The sequence below is a fragment of the Marmota flaviventris genome, chromosome 16 (assembly GCF_047511675.1).
Source record: "Marmota flaviventris isolate mMarFla1 chromosome 16, mMarFla1.hap1, whole genome shotgun sequence".
NCBI lineage: Eukaryota > Metazoa > Chordata > Mammalia > Rodentia > Sciuridae > Marmota > Marmota flaviventris.
In genome coordinates, this window is record NC_092513.1 from 59596100 (window position 1) to 59608861 (window position 12762).

At 49.3% G+C, this 12762-nt stretch overlaps 1 pseudogene; it reads left to right on the forward strand.

Annotated features, from left to right (window-relative positions):
- The first annotated feature begins 4132 nt into the window (after positions 1-4132).
- LOC114082151 (E3 ubiquitin-protein ligase RNF213-like) overlaps positions 4133-12762 on the forward strand; it is a 65132-nt pseudogene continuing 56502 nt past the window's right edge.

Below are 12762 nucleotides of genomic sequence, written 5' to 3' on the forward strand. Positions count from 1 at the left end.
GCTGTCACTGACCTGTCACTAACCCTTCCCTGGCAGTTGTCCTCAAGGAACTGACTGGGGTCCTTCCAAGGGTCTTCCCTGGGCCACTCCTGCATTTCCTGCAGTCTCCACACAACTGTGTCATGGAGGGCACCTGCAAGCTCCACCCCAGGTGCCTGCCCTCTTAAAATCCTGCTGCTGAGTGCCTCCCTGCTGACTACACCCCTCCTAGAGGGCAGCTAGCAGCTGTTATAAGGTTGAAGCAGGCTGTGTGCTTTGATGGGCCTGGAGGATACTCTGTGCCATGTGGTGACCTGCAGGTATCTACAAGACCCTGGCATCCATTTCATCCTGGCAGTTGGGACATTGGTTACCTGTACTTAGTTTTCACTTCTGTAAGGAGAAAATAACTGAATCTGAGGTTTGATTATTCGAACCAACAGAAAACTTTTGTTTGCAAATTACCAAAAATGCAACTCAGATTGGTTAAGGGGAATTTATTGCTCATATCACTGATCAATCCTATGGCTGTAGGCGAGATCATTCTAGGCACCTGGCTGGTAGCCCTGAAGGGCAGGTGTGGCTCTGCCTGTCTGCACTGCCTCCTTTCCCTCCTGGCCACTGTCTCTTGTGCTACAGACCATCCCACCCCTTGGTCACATGGCATCCCCAACTCCCTGCCTCATTGCTTCATCCAGGGAACAAAGGATGCTCCTTCAGAACAGAGGAAAATTACCCAGTTATCCCACTCCTTGGTCTATATCCAAAGGCTTAAAATCAGCATACGATAGTGACACAGCTACATCAATTATCATAGCAGCTCAATTCACAATAGCTAAACTGTGGAAGCAAACTTGATGCCCTTCAACATATAAATGGAAAAAGAAATGGTGGTACATATACACACTAGAATATTACTCAGCATTAAAAGAGAATAAAATTATGGTATTTGCAGGAAAATGGATGGAGTTGGAGAATATCATGTAAGCTAAGTCAGCCAATCCCCAAAAAAAACAAAGTCTAAATTTTCTCTCTGATAAGTGGATGCTGATCTATAATAAGAGTGGGGATGCAGGGGGAGAATGGAGGAACTTTGTGTGGGCAAAGAGGAGGGAGGGGAGAAGAGGTCAATAGGGGAAGGAATGATGCTGGAATGAGAAGAACATCATTACTTTAGGTACATGTATGACTGTGCATGTGGTGTGACGCTGCATCTTGTGCAACTGGAGAAAGGAAAAGTTGTGCTCCTTTTGTGTATAATGAATTGAAATGCATTCTGCTATCATGTATAACTAATCAGAACAAAAAGAAGAAAAATAGAGGGAAAGCTTTCCCCCAAAGCCCCATTGGTTCTAACAGACTCTCCAGCCTGGCCCTCCACCTGCTGTGGCCGTAAGGTGGAAATCAGTGGTTGAAGGAGCCCACAAGACCTGACCCTGAGGCTGAAGCAGAGCTGATTCCACTAGCCTTGCAGGGTGCATGGTGAGAACAGTGAGCTTCAGGGACCTTTCCCAGTACAATGGAGAGGTGAGGCTCTGACCACATGGGTCCCACACCCACCTGGTGCTACCCTGCATTGTCAGCAGGTGGCCCTTTGTGCATGATGACGTAGCCTCAGTCCCCTGCTGAGCTAGAGAGCTTTCCAGGACTTTAGACATGCTTTTTCACTGCAGGTCATCCTCATTGTGATCCTGTGATTTAGGGACATCTGCTCCATTTAACATATGAGGAAACTAGGGCACATGGTGGCTTAGTAAGTCCCCAGGGTCACCTGGCTAGAGTGGAGTGTGGTGAGGCTGGGTGTGGCTGTGCTACAGTCTGTGGGTGGAGGCAGTTGAAGATCCAGGGCAGTAGGATGCTCTCCAGGGCTCAGTGCAACACAGCAGCCATAATACCTGCAAAAAGTTGGTGCAGCATCCCATCCCTTGGCTCCTGACAAACTCCTTTGGCAGTTGGCCCATCTATACTTAGGGGTAGCTCCTCTCATTGCCTTTTAAAAATTTGATTTTTATTTTATTTATTTTTTGTACCAGGAATTGAACCCAGAGGTGTTTTTAATTCTAAATCACATCCCCAGCCCTTTTTACATTATATATATATATATATATATATATATATATATACACACACACACACACACACACACACACACACACACACACACATCAGTTGTTCTGCACTCAGTGCTGCCCCCAGGTGCTTCTGAATTCACTGCCTGTGTCCAGGCCTCACTCACTCCAGAGCTGCTGCTTACAATGGGTGAGGGCAGAGTGCAGCCTGAGCCTCACGGGGGGTCTGTGTATGCTAAATTTTGGCTTTCATTGTGGATGAGCAGGAGGCCTTGGGAGGCAGGGCTCATCTTTGTGCCCAAAGACCTGTGAGTCCTTGCCAAGGAGAGCAGGCTTGGTTAGAGCTTCTGCATCTTTCAGACTCAGCCACTTGCCAACTTCTCTAGAAAGCCTATGAGTCAGGGTGGCCTCTGACCTCCCACCATGCCCTCCTGGCTGGATTTGTCCTTGGCATGTCTCATAAAGTGTCCAGCATCGTGGGACAGGACCCTGTTTTGCCCTCATGCCCTCATGGTCCTTGTGCCTCACAGAGGCTCACGTCACTCAGTGCCTCAGTGTGAAGGCAGCACCACTTGGATTAAGCACTGACATTTCAGGGTCTCTGGGAAGGGCTTAGGGAGTGTGTCCCTCCCAGAGCCTACACTGCTTTGACATGGTAGTTTTAAGCAATTTCTTGGAACCATCAGAATGCTTATGGACACCATTAAGGTCAGGAGATCCCAGACCTATCCAGCAGTCTCAAAGGGTTCCTGGTGACCCTGGGGTGTCATGGAGAGGACCACCAGTTGCTGCACTATCTCATGCTCATGACTGGGCCTGAGTGGGCAGCACAGGTCTCCAGGGAGCCTGTGGAAATGCGTACCCTGGGACCCACCCAGACTGTTGAGTCACTGCACATGTTAACAGAGTCTTGGGTGATTTGGTTGCCCTTGGAAGACGGAGAAGTTTCTGTCTTAAATCTTTTTTCTTGTGAAAAGTCCTGGGTCCCATCCTCAGCACCATAAAAAGAAAAAAGTCTCTTAAGCCCTGTCTTTCTACTGCACACACTGGGCGCTGACTCTCATGAGCCCAGTCATGAGCATGACTCAGGCTAGAAGTGCTCAGGGTGCCTGGAGGGATTGATTTTGTGGGCATTTTGGAATTTCTGCCAGAAGGTCAGCTAAGATTCTTGGGGAAGCTGCATACTGACTCACAAGAAGGCTGCATCCTCTAGGCACAGATGTACCCAAGTTCTTCCCTTTTCTTGATGGTTTAACTCAAGTAGTGGGGGTCTAGGGCATGGCAGGGTCTCCCCACATACAGCCAGGACTCAGGATGTACAAACCACTTGCTTTCAGTGGCCCATGGTCACCTCCTCTAGAGCATCATAGCCATTGGGGCCAGGATCCCAGAAGCCTGCTCCTCACAAGCTGTGTTCCTGGTTTCCAAGGTGGGAGCTTTGCCTGGGAGCTGCCCAAGACTTCCAGAGCCCAGGAGCAGCCTAACTGCTCCTCCACACTCTGCAGTCTCCTCCTCTTCTTTATTCTGGTTTTCCTGCTTGTGACACATACAACAAAGAGTGTCACAAGGACAGTCCATGAGTGTTGTAGTGTCCAAGACCAATCTTTCAGTGACACCCCCAGCCCCTTTTTGCAATGCTCTGATTGGCCTCTTGCTCCTTGGTTCCCCCAACCCCAACCTTGGTTGCTTAATTCAGTTCCACCCATGATAAAGAAGTGGCAGAGTGACCAATATAAGTGGTTCACCAGAGCTAAGCCTGCTGTACCAGAGAAATTGGGACAAAAAAAATGGGAGGAAAATGTGGAGCAAGTTTTAGTAAACCTAAGAAGTAAAATTGGTATGTCTCTCCTGTTTAGAACAAAAGGAAGAAAAGGAGGAAGAATCAGGACACTACTGCTTCCTCAGAGCAGGGTATATTGGCCCCATTGCCTTCCATTCCCCAGAGTACAAATTCACCTTCACAGCCCTGGTCCCAGGATATAGCCCTGGCCCAAAGCCAAGCCCAGCAGGCTGGTCCAGCTGGCCAGTGCAGGGGTGCAGCCACAGGAGATATTGCTCAGAGCAGGCCAGCACAACAGGAACACATGGAAGAAAAGGATCTTCACACCTCCACACCCTCTGGGGACAGGGGCCTCTCTCAGGAGGTGTCTGTGCCACCAACATCTACCTGCAAAGATGCTGCCCAGGGGCTCCCACTGCCTGAGTCCAAAGGGGATTCTGAGCCTCAGAAAGAAGCACAGAGGGCCAGGCAGCACCTGGAGGTCCCAGCCTCTTGGGTAAGTGTAGTGAGTGGTGGTCAGGGGCATGGGACTGGCCCTAACACCGTTGGTGTGCCATGTGTATGAGAGGTTGCTTCCCTTTCTGGGAGGGCAGCTGTGGAGGTGGGGATGGACAGTTAAGCCCACACTCAGAATTAAGGCCAATGCTGATCTTAAGCCATTGGGGCAGAGCAGCGCTTCCATTTGTCTCTGTGGCTCAGACCCCATGAGTCTAGGGAGTTTATGCTACAGCTCAGTCAGATATTCCAGTTAACAGGGCTGGGAACAAATGAAAGATAAGGTTCAGTCAGCAAACAGGCTGCCAGCAAGTCTCCCTGCTTCCAAGGAACAGTGCCAGGTACAAGTTTCTCTCCAGGCTGGGCTGGGGGACACTGCTTGGCCTTCCCAGCCCCTTCTCCTGCAGCCAGACACTAGCCCATCTTCAGTCTGATTGTGTGGAATGTTTGTGGAGAGCTAGGGACAGTGCACAGGAAACAAAGCCTTCCTTTAAGGAGCTCTCATTCTTGATGGGGGAAGACTGAGGTGAAGCCAGGCAACAGGAAGTGATCTGGGAAAAAGAGCATGGTTGGTACCAGGAGGATCCCCAGGAATGAGATGGTTGGTGCCATGAGGGAAGATGGTTCCTCAGCCAAGGAGGCTGGGTGAGGCTTCCAGGGAGGTTCTGGGGGAGCAGAAGCTAGATGGAGTGAGGGTTAAGCATTGGGGTCTCTGGGGACACATTCAGATGAAAGGATTGGCATGCTAAGGCCTGGGGGTATCTTGTGGCAGCCTGTTCTCAGTGGAAGGAACTAGTGTGCCCAGTAGTGAGAGAGGGAGGAGGGCCCAGGCAAGGTTGGGGAAGGGTCCTCAGAGGCCATGGGAGTGAACTGGAAGGACTGGACAGTCCACCTGGGCTGCTGTGAGATGCATAGCTGAGGGGCAGCCTTTCAGGCTGGGGCTTGGTTTCTTGTTTCAGGAGGGTGAGACCAAGGACGGGTTGGCTGCTCCTGGAGAAAAACCAGATGAAAACAGCTCAGAGCCCAAAGACCTGAGAAATCCAGAAGGGAGTCACAAAAATGACACAGCTGCTATGACAAAGGAGAAGGAGCAGAAGTACCAGAAGGCCAGCAGTCAGGCCTTCGCCTCAAGGTACCAGGCTGCCCCACCCAGGCCCAGGGCCCAGGGATGCCATCCGCACCTGTTGAGGGCCCCTGGGACAGTCCAGCTGTGGGGTCAGCAGGGGAGGTGGGCTGGCCAGGCTGGGGCTTCACACTCTCTTTTCCTCTTCTTGGCCACTTATGGTGGGCAGTGGCTAGGGGTGAAAATGACCAGTGGAAAAAGAGGAGGGGGGCTGGGCCAGGAGCAGTTAGTCACCAAAGTGCTTCCTTCCCTCTTCCAGCTGGCTGAACCCCTATGAGGGGATCACCGTGTACTTCCACACCTTCATCCCCACGCACATCACCTTGTACCCCAAGCTCCACACTGTGTTCATCAGGGGAGGAGAAGAGCTTGGACAGCCCGAGTGGAGTGACGCTTGCGAGATGTACTACACTGAGTGAGTCCTGGGGCCCCCAGTCCCTCTGGTGTTTGTTAGAGGTGATCAGTGAGTTCTTGGGGTGACCTTGTTCCCTGGGTGAGTGTGTTTGACACTCCCAGCATGCATTCTTTGTCTCCTTCACCATGGCTCTTTTTTTCTGTTCTAACTAGAAAGGAAGCCCTGCCCTGTTCTAGACATGCCATCTTGGTCAGTGTCCATTATTTGGGTCTATGTTCCTGGTGTGTTTGAGAACAAAATCTTCTGAAATAAGACTTCTAGATCACTGGCCAGTATCTGTTGGTTTGCAGGGATTTACATGAGTACGGGTCTCTCACTGAGGACAGCATTGTCATTCCCAGACAGAGCCTGGATAGAGCCATTCCTTACAAGTCCGTCCTTCCCTGCAGACGAGGCTCCAACTGCACTGTGGAGTTTGAGTACATCTACAAGCAGCCACAGAAGGCAGGGGGGCACGTGAACCACTGCCTGTGTGTCAAGTCCTCACTCCTGTGCTCCAGAGGTAAAGGGCCTCTCCCATGGCGCCTGTGTCCTGGCCTTGGTGCTGCTGTGCGGAGCAGACTGCCTGGTCTGCATGGGTTCTCTCCTGTGTGCTTTCCCTGCTGTGGTTTAACTCATGCGAGAGGAAAAGGGAAGGAGTGAGGACAGAGCCACAGGAAAGGCTGAGGATGTGGGCAGGGTGGGCCCGAGTACCGGGCAGACTCTGGGACAAAGCAGGGAACAGGGAGCTGCTGGCTGGCCCTTCCTGGAGGCGGCCAGGTGGTGACCAGAAGCAGGATAATGTGTGGACAGCCTGCCTCCCTATGGGCCTCTGTTATTTGTCCTCATCACATTTTGCTGGTGGCACTTGGGTGGCTTCCATATTCAACCTGTTGAATCTTTGGAAAGAACCCTCTGCACCTCTTCAGTCCCTCAGCAGCTCTTCCTCGGTGACCCTCTCTGAAGATATTGGCAATCCTGGCCTGCCTGAGCACCCAGCCCTGTCCTGAGCAACCTCCAGGACCCATGATTTTAAAAATATGTTTTCTGGGCTGACCTAAAGCATCTGGGCTCCAACTAGAAAAGAAGCCCTCCTGCCTCATCCTCTGGAGTGGCTGTATGTACACCATGATACATGGCTGTACACAAAATTAAAAAAAAAAAAAAAATATATATATATATATATATATATATATATATATATATATATATATATATATATATTGTTTTTTTGGTTGGACACAATATCATCTTTATTTTATTTATTTATTTTTATGTGGTACTGAGGATCGAATCCATGGCCTTACACATACTAGGTGAGCACTCTACTGCCGAGCCACAACCCCAGCCCATGTACACGTAATTTTTAATAACAATAGTGTACTTCGAGGACTTCAGCTTTGAGGTGAAACTGGACTTAATCAGATGATTCCACAAGGAGAGATGAAACTTCTGCTCTGAAAATTCCCACAAAGGGAGGGGCTACAGTGGGGTGAGGGAGAAGCTCTGAGGAGGCCACATTCCAATCAGCACATGAACCCTGGCCAATTGTCACCTGGCAGGGACAGGGTAGAGCTGGGATGGAAGGGCCTACCAATATGGCAGTAGTGTGCAGTAGCTTAGAGCCTCCTAAGTTGCTAAGTCTAATCTCCAACTTGTAGTTTTCCTGCTTCAACCTCTGGAGTTCCAGGATTACAGGCATGTACCATCATGCCCAGCTCTCAGCCCTTGTATAGGTTTTCTCTCTTTTTTAATTTTCTTTCTTTCTTTTTTTTGACAGTGCTGGAGATGGAACCTAGGGCCTTGTTCATGCTAGACAAGTGCTCTACCTCTCATCTACCTCTGAGTTAGATCACTAGCTCTTTTATTCATTTTTTAAATTTTGAGTCATGTTTTCTTAAGTTACCCAGTCTGCCTGCAAATTTTGGATCCCCCTTGTTCAGCCTCCTAAATTGCCTGGAGTACAGGCATTCAACCATGGTGCTTGGCTAACCACTTTTTTTTTTCTAATTATTTTACAGTTAATGTTGCTGGGTTTTCTTAGTCTATAATTGTGTCTCTTGCAGTTGGCCCTCAGAGTAGCCATAAATTCAGCCCTTGCCCTATGCTGGGCACCTGCTAGTGGCTCTGTGTCTGCTGGGTAATCTTCACCATTCTCTTTGAGGTGGGTGTTCCACTATGCACCCTGCTCATTTATCAGACCAGGACTCAATTGCTAGTGAGGGATGGACTTTTGGTATAAAATGTTTAATCTACATGTGGTAATGTTTAAAGCTTTTACCAGGCTTGCTGAACTGCATGGCTAAGCAGAGACTTGGTTTGAAGCTCATCACTGTGGATTGTCTAGGATTTTTCTCAGTAGAGGCATGACCTGCCCATGGTAGCTGATGCAGTGAGTTCTGGTCACCTCAGTCCTCTTGTTTTCCTTCCTTCATTTCATCCTGATTGTACTCCTCTGTTTCTCTTTATTTTTAGAAGGGGTCTCTAAGTTGCTAAGGCTGACCTCCATCCTGTGACTCTCCTGCCTCAGCATCACTGGCATTATAGACATGTGCCACTGTGCCTGGCTGCTGCTCCGCTGTATTTCTGTCTTCTGGAGTGGTGCCTTGGACTGGTGGGTTTTGAAATCTTAAGTGTGACATTTTTCTTGCTATCACCCATAGACTGGCATCAATATGATGACATAATTTGCATTAGGCCTCCTGTAACACTGGAAAAATTCTAGAACCTCTTCACTAATAAGATAAAGAAGGAGGTGGTAAAGGGGAAGAAGATGGAAGCCAACATCATGCTGAGCCACATCTTCAACATCCCCAGAACTGGAACCCCATCAACCTGAGGAACTTCTTTACCCAGTTCCGGCAGTTTTACTCTGTTGTCCAAGTGCCTATGATTTATGAAGGGAAAGCACAGCCCTGGCATATCCTGGGCCTCAGAGAGGAAGAGGTATCAGTCTTCCCCCAATCACCAGTAGCTCTGGTGTGGGTGGTCAGGGTCCCCTGACCTACTAGAGGCATATAGAGACCCTGTGACTAAGTAGGGCAGGTGTAGAGGTGTCAGTAGGGCCTTCCCATCCCTTTGTTTCTGCACCACCTCTTGGGAATGCTCTCCTTATCTCTCCTCCTGATTGCACCCATGAGCCTCATTCCCAGCACCAATCTTGCATTCTTTCTGGGCTTAAACATAGTTGAAAGAAAAGGTGGAGCCCATCCTTTCCCCCTTCAGCCACATTGTGACTTGGAGACAGAGCTGGCACCCTCTTTCAGTTTGACATTGAGCTATCATGAGCATCCTGGGGCCTCCCAGACCCCCTCACTACACGGTTTGGGACTGAGTATCGATGTGCTCCTGCTGCTCCAAAAGCCCATGTGCTGGGAAGGTGGGGAGGTGGGGCAGATGGGACCCTCCCCAGAGCTCTCTGTCCTCAGGATCTTTATCCCCTGCCCAAGGGGCCTTCCAGCCTCCAGGGCATGCACTCCATGGTCATGCCTTTTCTTTTCCCCCTGCCTCAGGTGAAGAAACACCTGTGGAAGTATTTGAAAAAGCAGATAAGGGGGCTGGGGATGTGGCTCAAGCGGTAGTGAGCTCGCCTGGCATGCGTGTGGCCCAGGTTCGATCCTCAGCACCACATACAAACAAAGATGTTGTGTCCGCCAAATACTAAAAAATAAAGATTAAAATTCTCTCTCTCTACCTCTCTCACTCTCTCTTTAAAAAAAAAAAAATTAAAAAAAGCAGATAAGACCATTTCTAGAAGAAAAAAGTGGGGATGTCCTGCCTGAAGGCTGCCCTGTGAGGAGCAGACTGAGAATGGGTCTGATCAGTCTCTTCCTTGGGGGAAGATACCAAACTCTGCTTATCGGAGTGTGACCTGACCTCACGTTGCTCCATTGTCTGCCCCAGTCCCTGCTCACCAGATGCCCTGCACAGCGACCTCCACCACATCCTGGTCACATCTGAGAGGTATCCCATGTTTTTTGGTTTTGTTTTGTTTTGTCAGAGATTTTGTAGGCATTTATCATGATTTTTATCTGATTATAGAGATAAGTGCTAGTCAGAGAAAGGCTGAGTGCACACTGGGGAAAAATAAAACCACAGTCATGTCACCACTTGTTCCTGTCACTTTGATGGCATGTATGTCATTGCTAGTCTTATTGAATTCTGTGTTCTCCTGAATACCCTGACTACAAAAAGCTTCACAGGGCCAGGCACCGTGGCAGCACTGTCATCTCAGCTACTTGAAAGGTTGAGGCAGGAGAGTTGCTTGAGCCCAAGAGCTTAAGGCCAGCCTGGGCAACTTAGTGGAACCCCATCTGGAAAAATAAATGAATAATATAAAGTACATGATAGAAGTGCTCCTGGGAGGACCTTCCTCTTCACACTCAGCATGTCTTAGCACTGGGGCCCAGGCCAGCCTGCAGGTGTCACCTAGGTGAGCTGCAGAACCCACAGGGATGCTGTTCTTGCTGGCCCACCTGTGCTGGTGGAAGCACACTGCCCCTGCTGTGTCAGCCATGGCCTTTTATGTGGTAGGGGAGTCCTTTTCTGTGCTGCTGTGCTTGGAGGATCATGGTCTCTTCTGCTTCTGTTTGGTTTGAGCTTGGGTAACTTCAGGTGGCCTCTCCTGAACTCTTAGCACCTGTGGGTTTCCTACGTTTTAAAGACCCAGGCAGTTGCTGTGCCCTGTATGAAAGAGAGACAGTGGTAAGGATATCTACCAACAACTGTGTATGGGTGTGAGAGAATGAAGAAGCATCAATTTCTGTGCCCATGGAACACACATCATGTGCCATTCCTTTTAAAAAGTGGCTTTGTAGCTGGGCATGGTGACACATGCCTATAATTCCAGCGATTCAGGAGACTGAGGCAGGAGGATTATAAGTTAGAGCTTCAGCAACTTAGGGAGGCCCTATCTCAAAATAAAAACAGTTGGAGATATAGCTTAGTGGTAGAATGTTTCTGGGTTTAATTCCAGTTTAAAAACAAAAACATTTGTCCACTATTACCAGACTATCTGGTTCAAACCCTAGGCCCTATGTGAATTCCTTGGTCAGAAACCAAGCACCTCAATACCTCAGCTGTATGGTGTGGGTGGAAATGTGTGGCAGTCTGGCTGGGCACAAAATCACGAGCCACCACACAGCTTGTAGATTCAAACAGCAACTCTTTATTCCCGAACTCACACCGGCACTCTACAAACACGTTCTGGGGAAATCCACGTTCTCTGCCCAAATCCACCCCCACTGGGCTTCTGTCTCCCAAAAAATACTGTCTGAATCCCGTGAGAACTCAAGGGGAACTCAGGCAGCAGGATACGCCCTATTCCCAGCAGGAATAACCTTAAACCTGGAACCGCCCTAAACCCAAGGAGAGCCCTAAACCCTGATCCGCCTTAAACCCGGATCTGCCCTGGTCCTTGAGCAAGGTCACCTTTCTCAAACATACATGCAATGTCACTGCAAATGTCCAAGGCAAGTCCATTTCCACGAGTCCTTCCTCTAAGCAACATGGGGTATGCTGGCAAGGAAATTGTCATACCTACTTGGCTAATGGCTCCCAGCAGAAATGACTCTAGTGGGTGTCTGTTGGCATTTGTGGTATCCTGGTGCACTGGGTTGGGGGCCAGGAACTTGTTCCCCTTGCCACCTTGTGCCTCCTGGTCTGGGACTCAGTCCAGGTGTGTATTATGCTCCTTCTGCTGGGTGCAAGTGGCTGTCCCTTCCCTCCTGGGACATCAGACCAAAGTGCAGTTTGGACACAGCAATCCACAGCTCACTGTAGGCGATTCCCTTCCAGATGGCAAGTGTACTTGTCAAACTGTGCCAAAGATGCATTGCTGCAAGGGTCTTCGACAGGCTTGGCATTCTCCTGTCCTGAACTACTATATGCAGCTGGCCCCTCCAAGAAAGGATTCTGTGAGCCATTCTGAGGACATCTGAGCTGCCCTCAAGGGAACCTCCTTCTCTCAGTTTCAGGAAGAATTGCTAAATGAGTAAGTTGTAAAGCTGCATTAATATAAATGCATATTGGAATGATATGTCAGCACTTTGCCACGGAGCTACATCCCCAGTTCTTTATATTTTTAATTTGAAGCTGGGCATGGTTTCACATGCCTGTAGTCCCAGGTATTCAGAAGTTGAGGCCAGAGTTCAAAGCCAGCCTCGCAAAAATAAGGCACTAGGAAACTCAGTGAGACCTTGTCTATAATATAATAAAAAAAGGGCTGGGGATGTGGCTCAGTAGATGAGTGCCCCTGAGTTCAATCCCCAGAACCACTCCCCACCAAGAAAAAATATTTAATTTTTGAGATGGGTCTTGCTAAGTTGCCTGGCCTGGGCTGAACTCATGATCTTCCAGTCTCTGAAACAACTGGGATCACTGGCATGGCAAATGTGCTATGCAGTCTTCCTCTTATGACTCTACTAATGTGTGTTTACTCATTTGTGTGACAGACACTTAGCAACTCTGTATATCCCAGGGCTCAGCCCTGAGTATCACAAATCTCAGTTTCTGATCTCTGAACCTTGCCTTTTAGCTGAAGTGGTGGGTGATGAGTGCATTTGGTAGGGCTGGAGCAAGCTTCTCCTTCTGCTAGCCATAAAGCTCAGGCCATAGAACTGGCCAGGAAAAGCAGAGGACTTCCACATTCTCTGCTTTCTGATTGTGAAGGCATTACAGTGTCCCATGGGTGGGAAGCTCAGGCCTCCTGGAATGGATGTCTTTGATGGGCAAGGGTACAGAGATAATGTCTTGCCCCCACCCCAGGGCTTAAAGGCACAAGTGTATCCAGGTATTGCCAGGGCCCCTGGGTGGGATGGGGGTGGGCTTGAACACCACTGCCCCCAATGAGAACTGTGCTTCAGCAGGAGAAATGGGACTCCCAGTTGCAAAACTCCAAACTAAATACTAAGCAATATGCATT